At 44.1% G+C, this 21,625-nt stretch overlaps 1 protein-coding gene across 5 annotated transcripts in view; it reads right to left on the bottom strand.

Annotated features, from left to right (window-relative positions):
* Positions 1–16,987, bottom strand: part of LOC308084328 (ataxin-1-like) — a 31,219-nt gene extending 14,232 nt beyond the window's left edge. For 2 of the 5 annotated variants that reach the window (XM_080426921.1, XM_080426916.1), the window contains exon 1: positions 8,102–8,494. The gene's annotated coding sequence lies outside the window, so the exon portion shown is untranslated. Of the gene's footprint in view, positions 1–7,835; positions 8,495–9,134; positions 9,229–15,232; positions 15,310–16,929 lie in introns of those variants that run through there. The other 3 variants (XM_080426918.1, XM_080426919.1, XM_080426917.1) reach the window with 3 other exon arrangements.
* Between the last annotated feature and the right edge of the window lie 4,638 nt (positions 16,988–21,625).

Here is a 21,625-nt window from a genome sequence, read left to right as displayed (position 1 = left end):
AGATAGAGAGACAGAGGAAGAAGAGGAGAGTGAGACAAGGAGGGAGAGAGAGACAAACAGATGGGGTGAGGAGAGAGGGAAAGACTGAGAGAGAGAGAGGAGAGAGAGAGAGATAGAGAGGAGAGAGATGAGAGATGAGAGAGAGAAACAGAGCAGAATGATGGAGGGAGAAGGACAGAGAAGAGGTTAGGCTAAGATGAGAAAAACAGTACAGAGAAAGCTGGAATGAAGGGATGAGAAGAATTGTAGATTTTAGAGAAGAAGAAAGATTAGGAACAGAGAGGGAAGGAGATTAGAGGGAGAGAGAGAGAGAGAGAGAGAGAGAGATATGGAGAGAAGATAGAGAGGGAGATGAAATAGGTGGTGAGGATGAGGAGGGGCGTGATGGGAGTAAAGGAGGGAGGATAGAAAAAGGCAAGTGAGAGGAATATGGGAGAAAAGATGAGAGCGCAAAACAATAGGGAGAAGAGAGGAAGAGAGAATGGGGAAGAGAGAGAGAGAGAAAGAGCTGCCTCTCCTGACCCACATTGATGCTGCCTTGCAGCGCGCGCACACACACACACACACACACACACACACACACACACACACACACACACACACACACACACACACACACACACACACACACACACACACACACACACACACACACACACACACACACACACACACACACACACACACACACCCTTCACTACAGCGCAACAGCTACAACTGGAGCAACAACAACACATCCCCACGACAACGGCTGCGCTCCCCTCTCTGCAACAGCCCACACCGCCACGCCACCGCCACGCCGCCATAATGAACCTAATCCCCAGGCAGGCGGATGATGACATCACCTTTATAACACCACGTTTAGCACAAAGCCACAGGGCGGAGCTCCTGGTCCGTTCCCCACCAACGCTGTCATCATCCTGTGTTTCATCCAGTGTTTCTCAAACTTTTTCATGTCAAGGACCCGCAAATAAGGCCGCGGACCCCCATATGAAAACACTCTGTGCCAGGGAGCCACATACAAGACAAACGCGCCTTGTAGATCGGCTATTTTCAAAAAGCCACATATAGGTTTAGTAATAACACATTTTGCTGGGGACCCCCTGGAATCTCCTCAAGGACCCCTGATGATCCCCCGGACCCCACTTTGAGAACCGCTGCAGTATGCCGAACAAGGAAACGTTTAACCTATTCAACTATTTGGCACACGCTCAACCCTGAGCCTAGGTCAGGTGCACAGGTAACTTGTGTTGGGTGGGATTCAACAAGGTTGAACTGAATAGAAATTGTATTAGAGTTTTATCTGCATCCTTTTTTTTTTTTTTTTTTAGATACTGCAGGAGAGTGTAGAGAGATACAGCGCTGGACTGGGACAAATAATTTGCACTGACATCTAATGCCTTGAATGGCCCACTTCAGATGTGAAAAAGGTGTCTCACCTAACATTTTCTTACATTTCTTACAAATATCTTCTAAATCCTAACAGTTTTTTGAAACATTTTTTTATTAAAATAAAATAAAATAAAAATATATATAGGCTATATATATATATATTATTATTATAATATATATATATATATATATATATATATATATATATATATATTTAATTTTTTTCAAAGATTTGCCCAAAAAATCACGATCTAAAAAAGAAATAGCAGATATTCATGACACGGCACTCTGTGCCACGCTATGAGCTTGTATATCTGCTATTTTTAAATAGCCAAATAAATCTAAAATGACACAGACGGATGCTTTCCTGTTCTAAATGGGTTAACTTAAAACATTTCAGCATAATTTCTTTCATTGATGAACAAGATTAAGTTACGTTCCATGTGTTGTTGGTCTCTGGAGACTGTAAGGCTGCTTTTGGAACCCCCTCAAGGAACCCTCAGGGTCCCTGGACCCCACTTTGAGAACCACTGATTTAGAATGTCTCATTAGGCTTACGTTAATGTTTGATGCATTGTGAATTGTTCTTTTATTGAATGCTAATGATAATTGAAGCATTGGTACACTCTGGTAAAGTTAAATTTAACCCACAATCATGGGAAACTATTCATCTTTAGTCATGAATTATTTTTGGTTGGCTTGGCCAGACAGTATGTATGGGCTAACGTTATCTTTAGTAGGATCAAAACCTAAACGGTTAGCAGTGTTTGTTAGTAATGCAATTCTAAAACCTCTCGACATGGTGATTCCCGACCATCCAGGGTGAACACACTCTAATTCATATTCACGCAGGCAGCGTCTCTCACTCAGCTGATACTGTCCAAGGCTGTTGTTGTTGCCACAGCTTGACTAGTGCCTAGCAAATCAAGCAGATACAAAGTAGCCTAAACACACATTTAGTGGCTTCAATGAATAGAATTTAGTGATATAGTGGAAAGACTAGAAGAATATTGTCATGACATTATTAGCCTATGGCTCACAAGTTTTATTGTATGCTGCTGATCTTGTAAAGTAGACTAACACAAAGGAGAAACATTCAACGACAGAAGACTGACTTGTTCCACCTGTATACTGCATGCGTACACACGCACGCACGCACGCACACTCTCACACACACACACACACACACACACACACACACACACACACACACACACACACACACACACACACACACACACACACACACACACACACACACACACACACACACACACACACACACACACACACACACACACAGGCAAATGCATGGTGCAGCAGCCGACACTTGCCGGAATCACAAGGCAGTGAGACCAACGACTAACAACGACTTGATACGAATTAACCAATAGAATTAGAAAATAATAACAAGCATGTCCCACCATGTGTGTGTGTGTGTGTGTGTGTGTGTGTGTGTGTGTGTGTGTGTGTGTGTGTTGGATCTTCATCAAAAATTCCTGATGAAGAACATTGTGTGATGGAAACATTGAAGCAATAGACAAACAGTGGAGTTTATTTTTTTTACCAGTGTCCGGACCTTATTCTTCTTTTATCCACCATAAATAGTAGTCAGCAAAGACATCACTACACTCTTCTCTGCCACCGTGTGGATGGTACAACCCATAGCACTTAAAAATGGAACTTAGCTTCTTTGTTACTGCTAATATGTTGCTCTTGGGCAGAAACCGCTTATCTCCATATTTTTTTATAATTTTTTTGACCTACAGTACTTCGTCATACTACACTGTCACACAAAAGTAGCAAAAATAGAGCTTGTAGATCTGTTATTCTTTTGCTATTTTTTTATTTGAATCCAGAAAAGTAACACAGTTTTGGACATTTTGGCCAACAGCAACGATCTGTGTTTTCACTGTGGACCTCCAGACCTTTTGAGAAAGACCGCTTCCCACCTTACAAGGGAGCGTGTTAAGGTAGGATGTGATGAGCCAGTGTCAGATGGGAGACAAACCAGTGGACCAGTCTCTTTCTGCTCTGTGGGCCGGTCAGCCTTGGACAAAAACAAAAGAAAAACACCAGGGACAGCCCACCAGGGAATCTCCAGGGACTCCCAATGGCCAACTCATCCCTGGAGAAACAAGACAATTTCACCACTTGAACTATATATGTCAGTGACCGGAGATGGCCAGGGGTCTATACTACGTCAGCTCCTTTTTCCCCTCATATCTACAAGCTCACCATGAGCTTCTGGATCGGCTATTTCCGCTGAATGTTTGCCCAACAACAGGGAGCAATATGGTTAAAGGAAGAGTTAGGGAAATGACATGCAACACAGGACACACAGGCCAGAGTCAAATTGGCGGAAGTTGCGATTATGTGGTCAACGCGCTATCCGGTCTCTCACCTCTTCTGAACTGCGTTTGATTCAATTCGATTGAGATTAATATCTCATCAAACCCCCACTCTTCATCCTCCTCCTCCTCCTCCTCCTCCTCCTCTTGCCCTCTATGCTATCTGAGTGTTGTATAAATGACCTGCAAATCTGGGGCTGTCTTCAACCACATGTCCTTACAGAAGGACTCCCTCCCTCCCTCCATACAGTATGTGCCCTGGAGGCAGACCCACACATGCTCACAATGGGAGAGCGATAGAGAGCAAAGACTACACACACACACACGCACACACACACAAACTTTGCCTACATTTTTCACAGATGCCTATTAACCCATTAAGACCGGGAACGCATCTGTGTGTCATTTTTAGATTTCTTTGGGTGTTCAAAAATAGCAGATATACAAGCTCATAGCGCTATGAGTGCCGCGCTATGAGCTTGTAGATCTTTTTTTAAAGCGAACATTTGTCAAATATTTAGTTCCAGGAACCCCCAGAAGCAAAGATTTGAGTTACAAATCTAATATTTGCACAACTTTTCATGATTTTTCAAAAATAGCAGATCTACACTATGAGCTTGTAGATCTGCTATTTTTGAATAGCCAAAGAAATCTAAAAATGACACACAGGTGCGTTCCCGGTCTTAAAGAGTTAATATAACACTGAAAGCAACAATATAGACTACACGCCCTTCATGATGCCACAGAGAACAAAGGAGAGCTTTCACTGCATGAACATCCCGACAGACCGCACAGGACAGGAAAGGGACCTCACTTAGACACTCAGTCACTTACAGTTGTACACGCTCCACGGAGGCAAGGGCCTAATCACAAAGTCTTTGTTTTAAAGTGTGCCTTGTGACTTGGGCAGTGGTATGTCATCCCTCTCTCCTAGTTCCCTTCACAAAACTGTATTTAAGCTGGAATGCCTTAACAAGACGAATAGTTTGAAGGCCCCCACTAGTGGCCCCTAGAGTTTGTGATTCTCCTTACACCCTATTCACCTGTTTCCTAGGCTGTGTGTTTTCCACTTCCTGTCAATTTCATTGGATATCATTGGTCATCTGACCAGTTTCATTGGATTTCATTGGATCAAATCGACAGGAAGTGGAAAACACACAGCCTAGGAAACGGGTGAATAGACAGGAGTTTTTAGAGATTCTTCAAGATTCAAGAGTCTTGGGAACACAGTGTTCTGCCCATTCCATTTTGTGATATCTAGAGGAAAGGCCATGGAGTCTTCATGCACGTGTTTACAGCGCCTGAAAACCATGGAACAAGCTTTGTCCTCAGAAAGGTTTGTAGTGGTTAAGACACACAGCAAAATCCTGAGTGTTAGTTTAAGTCACACCGCGTTAACACAACGCTCAGGAAGACCTGTTGGGTTGAAACGCGTCCGTTGCTCTGTCCGTGAGAGGTAAAATAAGACTTAATGAAAAGGACATTTAGAGCTAAACCCCATATATTTCATTGTCTGGGGTCCCCCAGGGCTCTGTACTTGTCTTCGCTAAATCTCGTCGCCAGAGATAGTCGACCACTCGACCTACAAGCTCACAACGTGCCTCGTTGCAACCCATTGTGAGCTTATAGATGGGGCTATTTTCGCCAAATGTTCCCCTACTTTCGCTGAATGTTTTGCCTAGTATGACATGCCCACAATAGGGATGCTATAGGGTTGCATGTGGTTAAACTAATACTCACCTGACCCAAGCACATCATGTGCACTTGCCCTGCCGGGGCCTCAGACTAAATCCTGTCAGAGGCTTCCTCCTATGACTCCCTGACACGGTCTCTCCCTCTCATTTCCCCTCACTGTCTGTTTCAAAAATACAAACATGAGTGGAATAAAACCTCTCTCCTTCAAAACCAAAGACAAGTATGAGGGATGACAGCGGAAGAGTACAGCGGGAGCCCACTTGGAGCATTAAACCAGCACTCTGCTCACACTGTAACTACGGCGCCGAACTGAGAAGGGACCTGACTCAAGTGAGGCTCCTTTATAAATAACAACCACTCAGAAAGCCCAGGAATAGGGTGTGTGTGTGTGTGCGCGTGCGTGTGTGTGTGTGTTCTATGCTGTTATCTCCAGGTAAGAGGAGTCTCCTTCCTGCCATTGGTTCCTCTAGCTCTCTAACGCTGGCCCTGTCCCCACTCTGACCTCTAACCACGGGCAGCAAATAGGCCTCCTCCAAGCTGACAGCCAGGGAACCCTGAAGGATGCTGTGTTATAGACTTTCTCATTTAATAACAAATTGGCACTCCAATGTGATATGATGTCATAGTGTCCAGAAATCCTGGCAGGCAGCCGCTCGCTCTCTCTCTCTCTCTCTCTCTCTCTCTCTCTCTCATCTCTCTCTCTCTCTCTCTCTCTCTCTCTCTCTCTCTCTCTCTCTCTCTCTCTCTCTCTCTCTCTCTCTCTCTCTCTCTCTCTCTCTCTCTCTCTCTCTCTCTCTCTCTCTCTCTCTCTCTCTCTCTCTCTCTCTCTCTCTCTCTCTCTCTCTCTCTCTGGTTGAGGGTGCACTAATTAGCTAAATCACCAGGTGCAGTGGTCTGGAGGAAGTGAGAGCCTGCAGACACTCGGGCCGTCCATGATTGGACCTTAGCTGCCTGCCGCATACTGCCTGTGTTAACCCTGAGTACTGATCAGTGTTGCCATGTCTGCTTATTATAAGTGACTTTGGGCTTGTTTTTCTGTAAAGTCGACTGTAAATATTGGTACATGTTGCGGGTTGCAGTTTTTGGCCTTGTTTCTAAAGTGTAGTTGCTTATTTGGACTTGCTTGGACATTTTTTTTTATCATTGTTTAAACCTGTGTGGTTTCTCAAACATTTTCATGTCAAGGACCCCCCCAAATGAATATGTATTTGTCCGAAGACCCCCACCTGAAAATATCTTGTGACAGGCAGGGACCCCTGTACCAGATTTCTTTTGAAAATAGACGATGTACATAGATTTAAAGTGCTCAAGTCGCTTCTTTTGGGCTTGTTTTCATAGACCTGGCTGCTTATTTCTCTCGCAAAAGCTGGCAACGCTGGCACTGATCCGTCTGCTGCTGCCTCACACGGTGACAGCAACACGTCTCCACAACAGACAGCATCCTGGGATAGACCGATGGTGTGCGTACGTACGGTAGGAGAGACTCCTATGGTTCCGAGCACTGTCTCGCTGCCTGCTATACGGTACGCCGGGATTCAATTACGCTTCTGTCTGTGCAAAAGGATTCTCCTCCTGTTCCTCTCTGAAAAGCAAATTATGCAATGTGGATAAAACACAGCAGCCGCGAACCTTCGCTGAATGAGAAACACTGTCTACCCCTTCCAAACGCACACCGATACGAGGGGAGGACTCTGTACGGCGAAGAGGCTATATATAGCACAAACAAAAACACTATCAGACAAGGCTACTCTGGGCTACGTTATACATACATGATGATACAGGATGGGAGGGGGAGGCAGAGGGTGTTGATACGTGTGTGTGTGTGTGTGTGTGTGTGTGTGTGTGTGTGTGTGTGTGTGTGTGTTTATGAGCATTCGCAGCACGCCACAAACCGGACTTCACCCCATTCCAATACAATCATTCATCCTCCATACGAGACAGATTCTGTGTAGAGTATATAGTCTCTTCTCAAGCCCAAATGAGTCGCTTTCCTGCATGTCCCTTTAAGGGGCGGTCCATCCGTGCGGCAGTAAAGCAGACAAGAACAGGCAGAGAGAGTGAGAGAGAATGAGAGAGAGAAAGAATGAGAGAGAGAGAGAGAGAGAGAGAGAGAGAGAGAGAGAGAGAGATTGAGAGAGAGAGAGAGAGAGAGAGAGAGAGAGAGAGCTAGAGCTGAGGCTGTTTGTCTTCACAATGACTCCAGAGTTCTGCATCACTGGCCCAACATAACATCGCTCACACACACACAACACATTACAAGCACAGAGAGAAATGTACACACACACACACACACACACACACACACACACACACACACACACACACACACACACACACACACACACACACACACACACACACACACACACACACACACACACACACAGCAGCCATTACCTGTCTGTTCCCTTTTCAACAAGCAACCTTCCCCACAAATCAAACGGGATTCCTGCTGTTAATCACACTGTCACGCACGGGCAGATGGGTAGATTGGTCGGCAGCCTCCGGGAGGGGGGGGTGGGGGGGGGGGGTGGTGTGGGCTTTAGAAATGAGATGATCGCATGAGTGGAGCGGGCAGAGCAGAGAATACTCCAACTACTATCACAGCAATCAAGAAGAAAACAGACACCCTCTCCCGGCCAGAGGGGCTAAGAATAGCTCACCAGTCTTTCCACGGGCGCCGTTTGCGAAGCATGTCCACGGCTTCCTCCTGTCTGCCTACGTGCGTGCGTGCGCGTGTGTGTGTGTGTATGTGTCGGGGGGACGTGTTCCGTGGGGTCGCTCCTGCTGAATCCCCTCCTTTGTGCCGTTCCTCCGCTCTGGTCCTTATTCTGTTGGTCTCCGGGCTAAAGCAACACAGCCACCTTGCCTTCACAGTGCTGCTCCCCCCCTCCAACAACGAGCAGACGGTGGAGGAAGCCCCCCCCTCTCTGTGTGTGTGTGTGTGTGTGTATGTGTGTGAGTGTGTGTCTGCTCACATGAAGTCTTTGCACCGTGCAACGCTGCTGCTCCAAACGTGTGTTATGCAAGGCCACAGACTGCCAGAGAGCTCACTCTGCCTGCCTGCCTCTCTCTCTCTCCCTCCCTCCCCTCTTTCTCTAGGTTACTCCCTCTCCCCTCTCTCTCTCCGTCTCTCTCTCACTCTCTCTCTCCCTCTCTCAGTACTCCACTGACACACAGCTCCTCCCCCCAAGCCAGTCTCATCAGCCGCATCAGGTATCCATTCAAAAAAACACACTACTTGGCTGCGCGCCCAGACTACGCTCACACGGAGGAGGGGAGGGGGGGTGCCGGGCAGGGACGATGGAGTGATGGAGTGAGGGAGGGTGAGGGAAAGACTGAGAGAGAGAGAGAGCGAGGGATTCATAGAGGGCTTTGAACGGACAGACATGAATGTGAATAGACGTGATCGTGGATACACCGAGGTCACACACACACGCTCACAGAGGATTAAATTGTGTGCGACCTTTTAGCAAGCAAATACTACGTTTCTGCTCATTTTCATACGCAGTCACCACGTACAGTAGTAGACACTCTGTGTATTCTGCCCTGGGAGCCGGTCCGGTTGTAATGAAAAAAGAATACCTTTAACTGTAAGGCACGTCTCATGCATGGAACTTCAGCTCAAAGTGTTTTACGACAGCAGCAGGACATACAAATGTACAGCCAGTGAATCACTTCTTCCAGGAGTCCTACCTCTACCTCTGCTGCTTCCTGCGGTCTCCCCACGGTCTTTCCTGTCCTGACCCCAGGGATCCATCACCATGTGCAGGCCTGATAAACACCCCGCCTCACCAGCAGCAGGACAAACACAGCTCCAACACACTGAATCACAAACACAAATCAAACCTGATTTATACGTGGTTGCAGATTGTGTCCCGCAACAAAAATAGCCAATCTACAAGCTCACAACACGTTGCTCTGCGACACGTTGTGAGCTTGTAGATTGGATATTTTTGATCAACTATTTTTGGGGTGCGACACCAGCGCACAACTAAGTATGAATTAGGCTAAACACTTCCTGGTTGTCCGGCGGCAGATAACCGGCCAGTGCGCCAACTACTCAACCGCAACGTCCCGCGGTTCGATTCCGACTGGAGAAACTGTGATGTGTGTCTTCTACCATCTCTTGTCTCAGGGTTCTATCTCTCTGAAGCATAATCTATACTTCAGCACATGACGGTGCCGCTTGCCGACAAGAGATCACGTCCTGTCGGCGAGCGACATGTCATCGGCTACTTCGAAGCATAAATCAGGCTTAACAGTCCTATCTTTACATAAACACGTCATAGCCAAGTATGAGGTTGATGAAAGGGCTCTGTTTTGACTCATGGTGCAGTGACAATCCAACATTAAACAATTGAACACAGGATACAAGGGTATAGAGGTCTCATGTATAGTGTGACAGTGGACATGGCAGAACATACAGTATAGTAGGTTATACTGGACAATATCATCCAGCCCTATTTTATACTTGTAGCACATAAGGTGACAGAATGGTAGAATGGTAAAATGGCGATGCTTCCGTAAAGGCAGAACTGAAAACAGGTTACAAACTTTTCCGGGAGAAAGCATGTACTGTGTGCCAACATTCACAAACCTGTATTCCATCAACTAATTAACTCCACCAAACTCCTATCTTAAAGGCACACAACACAACCGAGATACAAAGATAGCACAGATACTGCCAATAGCCAACACACATCACAATGAAATGCGTTGTGAGCTTGTACTGTAGCTATTTTGCTATTTTTGAGACAGTATAACATACATATTACAGTATAATGACATGCCCGAAATATACCTCCTGTCAAATGTACAGTCAACTAGATTGTCCTGTTGCACCATAGAGGAAATGGTCTGCATTTATACAGCACATTTTTCAAAAGCGCTTCATGTATGTACAGTACATTCACCCATTTACACCACAGTGTATGCATCCATGTAAGGCACCAACCTGCTTGACAGGAGCAGTTAGGGGGCTTGTTCAAGGACACTTCAACACGATACCAGGAGGAGCCGGGATCGAACAGGGGAACCATCCCAACCATCCCAATCATCCCAACCATCCCAACCTTCCCGTACTGCTGTGCAGTACCTTCTGAGTCCTGAGCCCCTGTTGGACCTCCTCCTGTGTCCATCATTTAGTGTTGGGATTACGATATCACTTATCACTGAATCACGTGCCACAGCGATTCCTTGAATGAACCACAGGTAGATACATCGTAAATGGTGAATTTATTTAGTGCCTTTTTCCAAACCGGCAACCTTCTGATTCCAAGACAGCCACTCTAACTCCTGAGCCACTGCCGACAGAGTCACGTACAGGAAGGAAAGGAGACGAAGTGTTTCTTGATACTGATACTGACACTGGAAGAAGACGCCTGATGGTTGCATGCCACGTCGCACGACGATGAAAATATCCGATCTACAAGCTCACAAGCTCTGTGATTATTTGAATTCAATATAGGTGTTATGTATTTGTGAGTGATGTCTATTTTGTTCGTGTATAATTAGCCTTGTCATTGGTTGGTTTACATGAAACTTTTTCTTTTCAAAAGAAGCACGTGTGTGTGTGGACTGCTGTTGACTTTGTGAAAAGGAATCTCTAATAATGTTTCACGATAAACGTATTTGAAACACAAACAGCCATGGGAATGGTACTATATAAACACACACACACACACACACACGCCACACACACACACACACACACACACACACACACACACACACACACATTGAATTGGTATTGGTGGTATACACAAACAGAGGGTACAATGCCCCCCAACGAGTACACATTGTACTGTACTTAAATGGCACGTAAAGATAAAAAGAGGTCATGTTTACCTCACACACACCTCCCACTTTATGCACACTCAGCACTACTGTCTTCTATAGGGAATTAAGGGGCGACAGAGATGTAGGGCAGAGTACTACACACATGACCTACTCACCACCGCATGCATGCACTGTCATGGGGGGCGCACACACACACACAGGTATGGAGAGAGAGAGAGAGAGGGACGGACGGACGGACGGACGGACGGACGGACGGACGGACGGACGGACGGACGGACGGACGGACGGACGGACGGACGGACGGACGGACGGACGGACGGACGGACGGACGGACGGACGGACGGACGGACGGACGGACAGACAGACAGACAGACAGACAGACAGACAGACAGACAGACAGACAGACAGACAGACAGACAGACAGACAGACAGACAGACAGACAGACAGACAGACAGACAGACAGACAGACAGACAGACAGACAGACAGACAGACAGACAGACAGACAGACAGACAGACAGACAGACAGACAGACAGACAGACAGACAGACAGACAGACAGACAGACAGACAGATGGAGGGACCGAAAATCACCTCTGGTATTCCCCCAGCTGTGAGAACCTGAGAAAACCATTAGTGCTGTGTGTGCTGTGTGTGTGTGTGTGTGTGTGTGTGTGTGTGTGTGTGTGTGTGTGTGTGTGTGTGTGTGTGTGTGTGTGTGTGTGTGTGTGTGTGTGGTGCGCGTGCATGTGTACCACACCACTACTGTGACTCACTCCTCTTGTGTGGAGATGCCAAGGCAATGAACACCTTTGAAACGACATGATCCCCACCCATCAAGGTAATGGAAAGAACGTGACGATAGACAGACAGACAGACAGACAGACAGACAGACAGACAGACAGACAGACAGACAGACAGACAGACAGACAGACAGACAGACAGACAGACAGACAGACAGACAGACAGACAGACAGACACAGACAGACCGAGAGAGAGAGAGAGAGAGAGAGAGAGAGAGAGAGAGAGAGAGAGAGACAGAGAGACAGAGAGACAGAGAGAGTGAGTGAGACACAGAGGGAGAGAGAGAGAGAGAGACAAAGAGAGAGAGAGAAAGAGAGAGACACACAGAGAGACAGAGAGGGTGAGTTGAGACACAGAGGGAGAGAGAGAGAGAGAGAGACAAAGAGAGAGAGAGAGAAAGAGAGAGAGAGCAGAGCTGAAGGAGTTGCCTTGCTTTAAATGAACACGTACAAAGTGCACTCACTCTGTGTTGCACACATTTCAACTTTGCAGCTGCTGGCTGGTTGGAAGTTTGTGTGTTTTGAGGAGAGATCATTACAGAACAACCTGAAAGGAGGAGGGGGATCATTACAGATCCTGAAAGGGGATGGGGGGGGGGGGGTGGGGGGTTCTGAAGCTGACCTAGTTGCAGGCGTGTTTCTTTATTCTGAGCACGAATACAACCGTACGCTACGATCCGTACATTCCACCGAGAGCTGCACACATAATGAGAGGGAATGTTCAGAGGAAAACTTGCATGGCCACTATAAAGCCTGAGTCATACTTTGTCGCACGGCGGTGTCGCGTGTCGAAAATAGCCGACCTACAAGCCCTATAGGATTCAAGCAGTGGTGGAAAAAGTACTCAAATGTTGTCCTTAAGTAAATGTACTTAGTTACTTTACACCACTGGATTCAAGTACACAATTGGTCCTTACTTTCCTAACTTTTTTCTAATTTGATGCTTTGTATGGTCCTGTTAATGTGAACCTTTCAGGTTTTTTTATTATCATAATCAGTCCTCATGAGGGGATTATTAAGGCTAGGCAATTTTAAATATGATGATGGTGGTTATTTGCAGGACACATAATTTTCTCTCTATACAGCTTGTAGGTCTGCTATTTTCTGCCGTGCAACATCGTCGTGCCACGGACCATAAATTAGGCTTAACTCATTCACTGCCACTGACGTAATTGACGTAATTATTCCCGTTTACCAATCCTGCCACTGACGTAAAAAACGTTTTGTTTTTTTTTCCAATTTGACCCAAAGACCAAGGAGGTATGATTTTTCGAAGATCTAGACTCCCATCCACTTCCTTGTTAACTTAAAACTTAAAAATTCTGTATCTTGGCTCCTGAGTACTTTTTTTTTTTCGATTAAAAATCTCTGGCAGTGGGCAAACGCGGCCAGCAATAATTGTGGCAGTGAATGAGTTGTTAAGAGGCCTGTGTGTGCCATCTAACAAGCTTTATAGGGCCTCTGCTCTCTAACACTGTGTTTGGACATTCTTTCCAGCCAGTGGAAAGAGTAATGCCATATATGTACCCTAGGGCTTACATGTGTCCAGTCAGTGAATTACTAACAGCATCAATGGCACTAATGGCTTTAGCAGTGGTAGTGTAGTAGTAGTAGTAGTATTACTGCTACTACTAGGTGGTAGTAGTAGTAGTAGTAGTAGTAGTAGTAGTAGTGGGGCAGCAGTGGCTCAGGGGTAGAGTGGCCGGTAGAGTGGCCGGGTGAGGTTCTCAGTTCGATCCCGGGCTCCCCCAGAGTTAGTGTCGAAGTGTCCTTGAGCAAGACGCTGAACCCCTAATTGCTCCCGATGAGCAGGTTGGTGCCTTGCATGGTTTCCTCCGCCATGTGTGTGTGAATGGGTGAATGTAATGCACAATCTATGTAAAGCGCTTTGGATAAAAGTGCTATATAAATGCACCATTTACCATGTAGTAGTAGTAGTAATAGTAGTAGTAGTAGTAGTAGAAGTAGTGGTAATAATAGTAGTAGTACTAGTACTAGTAGAAGAAGTAGTAGTAGTAGTAGTAGTAGTAGTAGTAGTAGTAGTAGTAGTAGTAGTAGTAGTAGTAGTAGTAGTAGTAGTAGTAGTAGTAGTAGTAGTAGTAGTAGTAAGTTAAGGGGCGGCCATAGCTGAGTGGTTAGTGAGCCCGCCTAGGGAGCCAGAGGCTCTAGTTGCCCCAGGTACGATTCCAGGCCACGCCAGTATATTAGTCCATGAGCCAGACAAGATTTCATTATCGAAAGAGTGGGCAAAACCATACCTATATTAAATTGTTCATAGGGTCAATACGAGTAAATAAATATATGATAACCTTTCCACAGGAGCAGCTTTTTCATGGTTATCACACATTTTGTTATTTTCCCCATACGTACATGACAGGTGAAAAAAATTACAAAATTTAAAAAAGAGTTATCATAATGAAACTTCCTGAGTTCATTACTTACATGAAGACAATGATTTATCGTATTACAAGTTTTCTGAAATTGTATATTTAAATATGCAAATTAGGCATTACGAAAATATGCCCGAATTTGTATAACTTTCCAAAATCAACATTGGAACATTGGACAAAGCCAGAGTCAACATTCTTATTTCATTTTGTTAAGATGTTGGAGTCAAAGGTTTTTAACGAGGGAATATTCAATATCTGGCTAAATTTTGGGGCTCTGGCTCATGGACTAAATGCCTTATTTTCATATTTAAATATACAATTTCAGAAAACTTGTAATACGATAAATCATTGTCTTCATGCAAGTAATCAACTCAGGAAGTTTCATTATGATAACTCTTTTTTAAATTTTGTAATTTTTTCACCTGTCATGTACGTATGGGGAAAATAACAAAATGTGTGATAACTATGAAAAAGCTGCTCCTGTGGAAAGGTTATCATATATTTATTTACTCGTATTGACCCTATGAACAATTTAATATAGGTTTGGTTTTGCCCACACTTTCGATAATCATTGCTCAATTTTGGGGCTCTGGCTCATGGACTATATGTGTCGATGAAATGAAATTTGTCCCTGAGCAAGACTCTTAACCCCTAATTGCTCAAAGGCCCTCATTGGAAACAAGCCCGCAAGGACTTTCATGAACGTCCTGTTAAAAGGAATTATCCTTATCCTAGTAGTAGTAGTAGTAGTAGTAGCAGCAGTAGTAGCAGTAGCATCAGTAATAGTAATAGCAGTAGCACCTTCTGTAGATCCTGTCAGTCAGATTTCCAGGAGGTTGTAATACTCTGCAGCTTCTGGACTGGTACCTGGTACATGTCTGCAGGGTTAAAGGGTAAGTGTCAGAGGTTTCAATGAATCTACAGAATAAGTAATGGCACTGCATAGGGTTAGGGTCTTTTCTTTTCAAAATCTTTTTATTAGGTTTTTTAGACAAAGCTCAGGGGCGAGTATACTGTACAAAGCATCTTCTTCATATAGGTATCACAAAAAGGACAGAGACAAAATGTATATATACCGCATAGGGATAGGGTCAAAACTGATCCAAAACTGATCCAATTATGAATCACAATTGTTTTTGGATGAGACAAAACCCCTAAACATTTGGTTGCTCTGTCAAAGTTGTTTAATGCCGTATCAAACTTTTTAATATTGATATACAAGGACCCCCAAATTAATATGTATGTGGCTGCGGACACCCATCTGATACACAATGCGATGTTGTGACGGTTATAATGGAAGCTTAAACAACCCATCACAGAACTTCACAGGTTCTGGGAGGTTCTGGAAGGTTCTGGGTTACCCTTTGTCGTCCAAAAGAGCCATTACACTGCTGTGGGGGTTAGGTCTATTTTCATGTACTGTCTAACCCAGCACCCGCCAAAGCATTTTGTCCTCACATGATGGTTGAAATGCGAAAATGACTCCAGAATCAGAACAGTACTATAATAGGCTCTATGTACGGCAGCCACATTGGAAAGAAATTGTGCCTCTTCCTTACTTCCTTCATAGGTCTTACCAATTATACTAATTAAGGCTATCTGTTCCATTTAGTGTAGCACAGTGGTTGTCAAACTTTTGGATTTCAAGGACCCCCATAACTCTGAGAGGGTACTAATGGAACCAAACAGACCCGTTCCATTTGTACACTTGGAACGGGAACCCCTCAAGGAACCAAGACCCACTGGTGTAGCAGAGTGTTTCCAGTGAGCCAACATGCACAATAAAAAAAAATACTCTGTTTGACAAGAATGGACCAGAGAGCCTTAATTAGTATAATTGGTAAGACCTGTGAAGGAAGTAATAGTAATAGTAGTAGAGTACTGGTTAGTAGTGTACTTAGTAGCAATAGTAATAGTGGTAGCAGTAGCCTTATCAGTAGTTAGTATTAGTAGTAACAGTAGCACTAGTAATAGTAGAGTAGAAGGGGTGAGTATGCTTTTCTATTTAAAGACATATAGATACAGTTGTCTCCATGCAGATACAGTAATCTCTCTCTCTCTCTCTCTCTCTCTCTCTCTCTCTCTCTCTCTCTCTCTCTCTCTCTCTCTCTCTCTCTCTCTCTCTCTCGTCTCTCTCTCTCTCTCTCTCTCTCTCTCTCTCTCTCTCTCTCTCTCGTCTCTCTCTCGTCTCTCTCTCTCTCTCACAGAACATGGTGAAAGAAAGCCCAGGAGGGCTCAGCCTGCTGCAGGTTATATAACATGACCTTTGCCATGCTGTCAAACACAAACAACTTTCAATTAAAATTTCAATTTCCCAGCAAGAATACTTGTTTTTCTATAGCTACAACCCCCCCAGCCACTTAAATGTAAACAAAACAGCGCTCTACTCTCACTCACACAAAACATATGAAGCACATGAACCTAAAAACGGTTGTGTAAGGCAGAGTTCCAGCAACAAAGGGTGTGGTGGGGAAAAATCATTAACATAGCTGGGATACCTTGAAATTAGCTGGTGTCTGGTGAATAGTAATCCAAGCATCATGCTCTGTCTGTCTCTCTCTCTCGGTTGCTGCATGTATTCTGTCAAAACTAGGAGGACTGAGCCACTTCTAACACAGCAGACATGCCCAGACATGTAGCATTAATACAGAAATACACAAGACAGAGGCAGCATGCATGGTGTAAAAAGTGAACACACACACACACACACACACACACACACACACACACACACACACACACACACACACACACACACACACACACACACACACACACACACACACACACACACACACACACACACACACACACACACACACACACACACACACACACTATAAGTTCCATAGTAGGGTTTGTGCCTGTTAAGTTAATTCATATTCATTATTCTTTTATTCTCTATCTGGAGAGTTATATTTTTTCATATAAAGGTAACATTAGAGCACAATTTCATTTGGTTCAGGACAGGTTATAGGCTTAGCATGGGGCCGACAATTACATTTGTACAATCTTTCTATGGATTAATGTTAATGTATACATGACCATGTCATAGCCTATGACAAAAACGATGCCTTTTCAACGGAGGAGGAAAAAAGTGATTAGTTAATTCACTTGAAAATACTTTTTTTAATGGGTAGCCTGTACATTAGCAATCACCGTGCATCCTGGAGAAACATGAAACAGATAAAAGAGTAGAGTTGTGTGAGAGCAATGCTCAGTATAGGCGAGCCGCCAGCGGGAAATACTCTGCATTAGTAATAAGGAGGAGTGTGAGAGGCGTGCGGGTTTCAGTGCTACTGGAAAGATCAGTTAAAGTAGGTACTAGGTAGGAAGATACACAACACAACCCACGACCACCAAGGTCTCCCATTCAGAGAGAAGACCAGACGCTGTTGTGGTGTGGTGGTTCACAAAAAGAGTCAGAGACAGAGACAGAGACAGAGAGAGAGAGACAGCGACAGAGACAGAGACAGATAGAGAGACTGAGAGACAGAGACAGATAGAGAGATAGAGAGAGAGGGGGTGAGGGTAGCAGGAGGACACAGCGAAGCCAAGTGAGAGAGTGAGACCAGTAAATACCTCGTCGCACGACAGTGCCGCGCACCGAAAATGGCAGACCTACAAGTGCACAACGAGTTGTGCGCCATATACTTTGGTTGTGCGCTTGTAGGTCTGCTATTTTCGGCACACGACACCGTTTAAGGAGAGGGAGGGAAAGTAAGAAATAAGAGAGAGAGAGAGAGTGTAAGACAAGTGTATGAGTGTGAGAGAAAGACAAGGGGTGGTGGGTGGGGTGGGTTGGGGGGGGGAGACTTGCACACACACTCCCACAGTATGCAGGGAGAATGTGAAAGCGCCTGCTGCCATGGTAACAAGGCAGCTTCCCAGCCTCCAGTAGTCTCTCCATTAAGAAAGATGGGTGGCTCCGAGTGCAGCCAGGCTCAATGGCGGTGTAGCATGACACCCTAACAGGACCTATTGAGAGCTGGCCAGTTAATGACAGGGCCAAAGGCCAACGAATCCGCTGGCCGGGTGCTTGCAGCCACTTAACTTGCACCTCTATTATTTGCGGAGATACGATTTAGGGGTGAAACAGTTAGATCAATTGAATCGATTATTGAAAATAATCGCTAATCGATTTGACACATTTTTATTTTATTTTATAGCTTTTTTCCCTTTCAAATAGTTTTTTTTAAATAGCGAAAACAAGCTCACAACTCATCGCAACGTGTTGTGAGCTTGTAGATGAGCTGTTTCTTTTTGTGGCATTGATGAGTTGATATAGCCTATAAAAAATAAAATAAATTATTGAAGAAAAGTTGATTAATTTTCGATTAACCCATTAAGACCTGAGGCCGATTCTAAAAATGTCTTCTAAATCCTATATATCCTATATCAGTGGTTCTCAAACTTTTTTATGTCAAATTATACGTATTTGGCCGCGGAACCCCCATCTTAAAATATTTTGTTCCAGGGACCCCTAGAAGCAAAGATTTGAGTTAAAAATGTTTGCTTTAAAAACATATATATTCAATGATTTGTCACAAATTTTCTACAACCTGTAACAAAAAGTGACGCGCTATGAGCTTGTATATCAGCTATTTTTGAATAGCCAACCAATATAGCTATAATCTAAAATGACACAGATGCTTTACCGGTTTTAATGGGTTAATCAAAAGACGAAGAAAATAATCGTTAGTTTTAGCCATAATAAGATTTGAGCAAATGCAAGCATGTTGACTCCATGGAACACACCTATTAATGCCTGGCCTGGAAGCAGCATTTGATGGACGATAATTGTTATTGAATTCTGGGCCCTAATTGCAGTGGAGCAACTGTCCGCTAAGCTGCCGGGAGCTCAAAGTGACCTTGAACAGAGGCTAGCGCCCCTGGCTTTAACCTGCTTCCATTGACTGGAAATATCAGCAGGTCTGACTCCCGATCAGCAGGCCCTGTACCTAAAATATATATAAACATTAATATATATTAATGTTTTTATTTTTCAAAAAGAAAATTGAAATGTATGTCCCATAAAATTTGAAAAACCTATAAATAAATCATTAAAATAATTACTTAAGCCCTACAGTGTATATGCTTGGTTGTAAAACAAAAAGCGAAAATAGCCGATCGGATCTACAAACTCACAAACGTGTCCCAAAATAGGGGACGCCAGGATTAACGTGTTTACTAACCCTAACCCCAGTTTGAGAACCACAGGCATATTGTAGGTGTTGTGAGTAAAGCATCCACCTCTCTGAGTCCACCGCATACCATCGTCATGTCTTCACAGACTCATTATTTTGTTGCTTCAAAGGGTAATTTCTTTCTCCCGGTGGACCTCTGCAGCTCTGGCTCTGATGATGTAGACGTTGCCGAGGTTCAAACCTCCAGAATGTTCTTTGTTGTGGGTGGCTTGTACACTGTGTGATTTATGGATGACTCCTGTGGTTGCGGGGGCGGCGAACCAACCGCTGTTTAATGTCAGACGTGACAGATTGGGACGGCGTTCCTGTGTCATTCGCTCGAGGCAGACAGTGTGTCGAAGACCATATAGAAAAGACGATTATCACGAGTGTGAAACAGCCCAGTGTGAGGTTTAAACAAGGAATTTACAACAATGATGTGGATGGATGGATGGATGGATGGATGGAAGTGCAAAAGCACCTTTGGTCAGTCATCTTTTTCAGAAGAAGGGATACACTTTTATCAAAAATCAAAAATCTCAAAATTTTAAATGAAAAGGTAGAACACTGGCTGAAATTAAACCGAAGATGGGAACACTAATTTGTTATGCACGTTTTAAAATGTTAACGAACGTCATTGCTTTTATGACTATAATTGAGTCTATTATTTTTTTTTACTAGGTAGATATTTGTATAGAAAAGCCTAACCAGGGACAGGGGCTAGAAACCCTACATACAACGCAACCGTTTCATGCTTGATACATTGTTTTTTTGTATTGTCCCTGTCAAATAAACATAAAAAAAGAAATGGATGGATGGATGGAGTGCTCACAAAAGCAGATGTTAAAATGACCCCAAACATGTTTGAAAGTGAAATATCCTTTAAGTACTGTATGTGGATATACAGTACAGTAGGACTCATTTAGCCCAAAAGGACAATAGATGTAGATCCTTGCTTTGAAATAAGACTTACGCCTGATAGACAGCCATATAATTCTGCCTCTATCAAAGTCACTGTCCTGGCGGAACAGAGATGTAATTTATTTAACAGAATGTGCCATTTAAGGACTTAAATCAGACACTTTGATTAACGTACGTGCAGCTTTGCATGAAGGCCCAACTTCTGTAGGGGGAAAAAGGAAACACAAATTGCACCCTCTCACTCAGAGTGTCTCCAATGCCAAGACACTCTCTTTCTATCTCTCTCTCTCTCTCTCTCTCTCTGTTCAGCTGAAAATAGCATAGCGCCGGCTCATGTACGTCATCTCCAGATTGTAGTTTAGGCAGCCGGAAGAACGAGTGGGTGTGTTTCAAAGAGGAAGCAGTCGCAGCTAAAGGAACTCTGAAGAGTTCATTGTTTGTATGGGAACCAGATATACATCTGAATAAATAATACACGTTTACACATTTGGGGTGGGGCCGCTCACAAGGATATAGGACACACAAGTTATTTCCAAAAATGGCAAAGCTTTACAAGAAATGTAAATACATATAGTGAGTGTAGTCTACAAAATTAGAAATAGAAAAGTGGGGATCGGATGTTTTTGAGGTTGAACAGAGTTAAATCCGTTATCCATTGTAACTCTGAGAATGTATACATTTTACATCTGTACAGCACACTCTCATGGTAAAATTAAAAGATATGAATATATGTAATTAGAAGAACTACGATGGGTAGACAGACAGACAGACAGACAGACCTTTAATAATCCAGAGCGAAATTCAGAAAATACTGAGGATTGTACTGTGGTCAGAGGTCCATTACACACTCTACACTGTAGAGTGACCTTAGAGTAGCCTATAAGTATAGGTGATGGAATTAGCAAAGTTTTGAAGTCCAACTTTGAAATCCAAATATATGTCGAATACTGAATTATGTGGAAAACCATTGCCCTTGATGATGAATCAGCAATGTGCAGACCATCTTTTTATTATATTTGATTTGCAAACATGCCCAGAGGAAGCGGTTGGTTTGTTATTTTTTGGAAGCAGCAGCAGCAGTGGCAGC

Source organism: Gymnoscopelus braueri, assembly GCF_963280865.1.
Source record: "Gymnoscopelus braueri genome assembly, chromosome: 4".
NCBI lineage: Eukaryota > Metazoa > Chordata > Actinopteri > Myctophiformes > Myctophidae > Gymnoscopelus > Gymnoscopelus braueri.
This window is presented reverse-complemented; position numbering and strand designations above follow the sequence as displayed.